This window comes from Planococcus citri, chromosome 4 (assembly GCF_950023065.1).
Source record: "Planococcus citri chromosome 4, ihPlaCitr1.1, whole genome shotgun sequence".
In the NCBI taxonomy this organism is placed as follows: domain Eukaryota; kingdom Metazoa; phylum Arthropoda; class Insecta; order Hemiptera; family Pseudococcidae; genus Planococcus; species Planococcus citri.
Genome location: NC_088680.1, coordinates 69,196,792 through 69,202,433, shown reverse-complemented (window position 1 = coordinate 69,202,433; position 5,642 = coordinate 69,196,792). Strand labels below are relative to the sequence as shown.

At 35.8% G+C, this 5,642-nt stretch overlaps 1 long non-coding RNA gene across 1 annotated transcript; it reads left to right on the top strand.

Annotated features, from left to right (window-relative positions):
* The first annotated feature begins 2,634 nt into the window (after positions 1-2,634).
* Positions 2,635-3,866, top strand: LOC135844837 (uncharacterized). Its single transcript, XR_010558648.1, has 2 exons — positions 2,635-3,603; positions 3,730-3,866. It is a non-coding gene; the product is annotated as an uncharacterized LOC135844837 (long non-coding RNA).
* The last annotated feature ends 1,776 nt before the right edge of the window (positions 3,867-5,642 follow it).

Sequence of the window (5,642 nt, the reverse complement as noted above, 5' to 3'; positions counted from 1 at the left end):
TTTCAGTGCTTGACATTTTTGCTAGTGGTGTATTTTGGGATCCTTTTTCGATTCCGTTTTATCCAATTTCGAAATATTTTATGTCGGTTAGGATGCTTAATTGTTTAAGCATATAGTACCTAGGTTTTTACTGCAAAACAGTGAAAAATTCACTGAATAGGTCAGTAAAAAATCTTTTTGACTGACCAGTTCAGTAGATTTTCTACTGTTTTTCAGTCAAAAACTACTGCTTTCAAAAAGGCAAAATGTCGTGACTGCTAAGCAGTGAAATTTCACTGTTTCAAATTTAGAGAGATAATCGGTCTGAAAATTTTTCATCCAGATCCGCCCTTTGTCACATGCCACTGTTTGACATGTAGAATCATACTGTATTTGTCTCTTTCAAAATTAGGTATCTTCTATGAGCCCGTAGCTTTTCAATCGAGTGTTGAGGTATTTTGTATGAGTGCTTATAGTCAAGTTTTGGCCTCGAAATTCTTCAAAACTGTTCAAAATAAGACGTTTCGATAGAAATTTTTTGATTTTCTGTCTAAATTGTAATCCATTTTGATGGGTCACGTGACACCTTTTCAAAGTTTTCAAAAATCATGACCCCATTTTGAGGCTCGAAAAATGCTCAAAATTAATTTTTGTCGAAATGATTCAATTTTTCGTGAAATTTTAATTAATTTCGATTAATCACGTGACACATTTTCAAAGTGATCCCAACAACCATGATCATATTTTGAGGCACAAATCGGTTTAAAAATGCTCAAAATGAATTTTTGTCAAAATACCTATTTGAAATTCTCGCGAAATTCTAATCCATTTTGATAGGTCACATGACCGTTTTCAAAAATCACAAAAATCATATTACCCAATTTTGAGGCTCAAAATGGCTCAAAAATGCCCAAAATACTTTTCTGTCGAAATATTTCAATTTCTCGCGAAATTTTAACACATTCTGATAGGTCACCTGACCGTTTTCAAAAAGCACGAAAATCATTATCTAGGTACCCAATTTTGAGCTTAATGAGATCAGCATTTTTTTATGATTGAGGTACAGTATAACTGCAGTCATATCGACTTTACTGGATCGTTAAAATCATTTTTGCAGTCACTATTATCGCAATGGGACAGCTGAGCTACAGCTGGCCAAATTTATGATTTATGTCAGTAAAGAGGTTTTTGAAGTCGCTGAATCCAATTTTGATGATATTTTTGCCCTCAGATGAAATGGGGTTCCAGGAGGGAAGGGGCTAAACTCAAAATTTTGAAAATTTCCGAGTGGAGTATTAGACTATATTCTAACCCTCAAAAAAGCGATTCTGTAAATCAAATCGGGAATGTGAAATGTTTTGGGCGGAAAATGGGCTTACGGACGAGCTCTTGCTAAAAATGCAATTTCCCCAGCGCTGGACCCGCTTATTTTCGAGATTGGGGCCCAAATGGGGCCAATTTTGGGTCCGTAAATCATTCGAGGAATGTGTGGGGAAATTGCATTTTTGGGTAGTGTTGGTATCGTAGATGAGAAATGTGCAATTTCCCCACCCCCCAGGCGCTTATTTTGGGCTCACCCCCCTTTCAAAATTTCGACTTTCCAATAAAAATTCATTGAAATACGAGAAATTTACACTTTCGGATGAAATTTTGTATACTAACTAAGGAAGGCATGAAGAAATCATATCTGGCGAGTTTTGGTTTTTGCAGGCCCCAATTGGGGTTGCAGGAGCACCCCCACCCCCAATTTTGAAGTTGGGGTAAAATGTCGATATTGGTGTCGTTTTCGTATGAAACGACCACGCCGATGACGAATATGAAGTCAGATTTGAGACTGCACCTCTCAGTACCCGCAATGAGTGGATATAATACTTGTGAAAATGTAATCGAGTCATTCGTCATTCCACATCAATTCGACCAAGAAGTTGGAAGGGGGGGTGGTCGGCGATTTTCTTGTAATTTTTCCTGATAATCGATTGTAATGTTCAAAATTGAAAATTTCTGAAAAAAGAAACGTAAAAATGTCAATTAATTGACTGTTGAATAATGAAAAATGACAGAAATGTGATTATTTCGGAGAAAATTTTGAAGTTACAGGATGAGTCAGTCAATATTTCATTTTTTACATTTTTAAAAATCATCCTAATATTCAATTGAAATCTACACAATTTGCCCTACATACTCGTATGTAAAAATAATTGATTATTCAAAAAAAAAACAATAATCGCCAAACGATTATTTTTCAGGCCGATTAATAACCGCCCATCACTAATACCTACAAAAATGGAACTTTTTCTAATAGTTTGGGGTTTTGAAAGGCTTTTTAGTGTTCAGGTGATATCATAAAAATCAGTGTTGCCACTTTTTTCATACGAAAAATTAGCTGGAAAAGTTTCAAAACGTAGTTTTCATATCGTTCCGACTCTCAAAAATTCAGAAAAAAATATATTATGGACATTTGGACAACTTTTCATGGTAAGCAACATATCAAAAAATGGGACGGCATCATTTGAAGTCGACTTATTTGACCCCTATTTTTACGTATCTGCTAAAAAAAATTGAAAAAATCCTTTCACTCAATGAAATGAACTCATCACAAAAAAATCAAAATTTGAAAAAATTCAATTTTCTGATAAAATAATATAATTGCACGTATGAAAGGTATGACGAATAAAGCAAGTTGGCATAAAATAAGTACTTACCCCAGCTCACCTACACAGTACCGAAAAGTACCTTACACACGACGAATATAATAAATTAACAAAGAGTACACGAATACGTGACGAAATTCGTTATATTTGAGTTTAATCACACAGAAATACACGTCAATAATCGATAATTATTCATAAAATGCACCACGAACTCGTGCGAAATAGGGAAAATATTGTACAAATTTGGAGGGATCACTTAAATACACTAATTAATTCTACGAAATAACTTTTAACTTGGACCCGGAGGACACAAAGACTAAAAGGCACATTAACTTGGCGATTCGCGGACAACCGTTGATGAACTGCGAATTGGTCCAGTCGCAAAAGATGCTGCTAAACCTCTTTCGCGACTGTACCAATCAGTGTTACCCGAAATAGAAGGGTTAAATACTCTAATATTACGAGTTTCCGGACATAGGCATAAGTCTCAGTCTAACATATGCCCCAGCGTGAGTTTACTTAGCGGTCGGTGAACCAGCTGAGCAAATCACGGTAGAACAAAGGCTCGACTATGCCTTACCGGTAACTCGTCCATAGTGGACAGCCAATTGTCCGCTACGGACCTATCAGCTGCCCCCCATGGTTTCTCGGGTGAGAACAAAAGGAGCAGAGTAAACTCACTAAAATTTCAATCCCACGAGCGTGGTAGGTATCCAGGTAGTCGAAACTGCGAACCACTGGATCACTGAACGACGGACGAGGTTCAATAAACCCAGTATGAATGTAGTTCAAAAACCTTTCTATCTACCAGCTAAAACAAATCCAAACATATGACGAATACTGAACTGGTACCTTTTTTGATTTCAGCAAATACCTCCCAACGGATCGAAACATGACCAAAACGCAAGTTCTTAAAGATATCTACGATACGTAGTCAAGATGAAGAATTGCCAAGCTAAATCGTGCACGAAAGGTAGGAAATTTGTTGAACTATTGCATATTATTATGTCGGTAGAAATATTGTCAGCATTATTCTATTTCATCTTATATTCGTATATTTGAAATTAATTCAATATTCTATTTCTTTGTTATGTTCTAGATACGTATACAGCTGATAACTTGAGAAGAATATTTGCATCGAGTTCGTGGTTTAATTATATGTCACTATAGTTAAGTAATATTACTTAAAGCTGGTTGTGAACTGTTAAAATTCAATAAATATTAGTCTATCTTGAACTGTCTTTTTTATTTTAGGTATGGCACAAATTCATTTATCATGATGGATTACATACAGTTTACACAAAATTATTGTCGAGTACATTTAACAAAAAATTCAAAAACTACATAACAGAGAAAAATCAGTTCACACATAACATAATGCGTAACGTATATACAGGGTATCGAATAGTTGGTCATTAAGACCAAAGAAGCGTAACAAATAACGTTCAAAATTCGTAATTAAACAATAAAAAACATGCCAAAATCGTTCGATACCAAAAAAAAAAAAAAAATTTTGATTATAAAATAAGTGAGTAAATACTCTTATAACGATAGAGATAAACTATAATTCGTACTGAATAATTCGAGAAAGCTCTGTAGAATACTTAAAAAAAAAAAATTCAGTCTTAACAATTAGGAACGCTTAACTAAGAGTAGTTTAATGAGTATCTCGATATAAAAATATGAAATCGGTACGATTATTTAACATAATTTGAGATCTTCGATATACATTAATATTTTCCTCAAATAAACAACATGTAACCGTATTTTTCCAATTCTAGGTGGTATATCGCGAGTAACGAACATTAGAATAATTTAATTTACGAATTTTTATCTGTAGCTAAATGAGCAGAATTGGAAAAAATAATTACTCACAGCGTTACTCCATAACGGTATCGTCGTCATTACGGTTGTCATCGCTATGCATACTCGCGTCGGAATTTAGTAATTCTTCTTCGGTGCGCGATGGCTGGCGAATGATCTCGTTATCGGGGATGCTGTGGTCCGTAGGGATTGGCGATGTCGATGATATTTGCTCAGGGATCGATGCAACGTTAGATGTTGACGCAGTGTCGGTCGGCAGTGGCGATACCGTTGCGATGGGGACGTATTTGGACAATGGTACAGTGCCAGCTGATGATTTCCGTTTAGGTTTCGTTGGAGTTGGTGGCTTTTCTTCCTTAGCTTTTTCAGTTTTTTCGGTTGGCGTATCGCTATCAGATTGTTGCGGATCGATAATCACAGGTGACAATATTGATAACAGAGAACGTATCGAAGGCTAAGAAAAACAACTAATGATGGTCGATGCTAAAACTCGGTGGTGAGTTGAGTTAGATTTAGTCAAAATTGCCCCACTCCTGCGTTTATATGGTCTTTGTTTCTTATCAGCTAGCCTGTCGGTATGCTGAAAAATTTCGTAGAAAAAGAAAGACGAAGCTGGCACATTATGCGCATAAAATTAAGCGACCAGTCTGCTAGTCTTTTTGAAATCTGACGCTGAGTGACTGTTTTATTGCTTTTTAGGCTTCTTTTATTTTACTCGTAGCGAGTTTTTGTCCCTTTGGACAAAGGTGGTTGGTCTTTTTTCATCGTTAAAACTTAACCTTGAATTTCTTTTTGTTTCTCAGGCATATTTTAACTGCCTTTGAAACGTTCTGCGACGTAGAAGTGTCGTATTTTACGAGTCGTAGACGAGTCTCAGCTTGCTTTAATCACCGAAACGATATTTTTATTTTTTGTTCAATTTTGAAACCATTTCGGTTTTTGTCCAGCTCGTAAAAATATCCCTTTAAGGGTCCTTTTCCAAGGTGACGAGTAAAATCGAGCGCGCAACTGATTTACAGATGGTGGTGCGCTGGATTTTTGTCAAAAGAATCGATAATTATACGACCGTCTCTAGAAAAAACACTTGCATGTGTACGCTTTTCTATTTGAAGTTGAAAATGTCGAAAAAAAAATACCCGTCCATATGCGGATGAATTATGTATGAGTACTAAGTGTACTTGAAAGCTG